This window comes from Austrofundulus limnaeus, unplaced genomic scaffold (genome assembly GCF_001266775.1).
Source record: "Austrofundulus limnaeus strain Quisiro unplaced genomic scaffold, Austrofundulus_limnaeus-1.0 Scaffold1093, whole genome shotgun sequence".
In the NCBI taxonomy this organism is placed as follows: domain Eukaryota; kingdom Metazoa; phylum Chordata; class Actinopteri; order Cyprinodontiformes; family Rivulidae; genus Austrofundulus; species Austrofundulus limnaeus.
In genome coordinates, this window is record NW_013953495.1 from 24,399 (window position 1) to 24,876 (window position 478).

Sequence of the window (478 nt, forward strand, 5' to 3'; positions counted from 1 at the left end):
ATGTTTTAAGTAGGATTTTACACTCAAAGTGAGCTAAATACTGTAGTTAAAATGTATTTGACATTTTTTAACATTTTTATTTTACGCTTGGAGCCTCATAAATTAAACTTATTTGTGACACAAATTTTTTAGAAACACATAAAATAGCAGGTTAAAAAAAGAAGGATTCAGACACCCAGAAATGAAAATCACCCAGTTTTTAACTTTGATGTTCACTGGGATATTTTTTTTACCTTGTCTGTTCTGTAAAGAACAATTTATTGAAACATTTTTAAAAAGTCAGATTGAGGTTTTAGAAGGAAATGATCACAAATGAAAGCCAGACACTTGAAGTATTTCTAATAACTAAAAATTAAGGCAGGTTTTAACTTTTTTTTTTCATGTTCTTATTATTTTGGATCCTGACTGTAGTTTTAGGTTTAAGTATAGAATGGGGGATCGTGTTTGTCTCATTTTTTTCTTCGACACTCCSTCACAG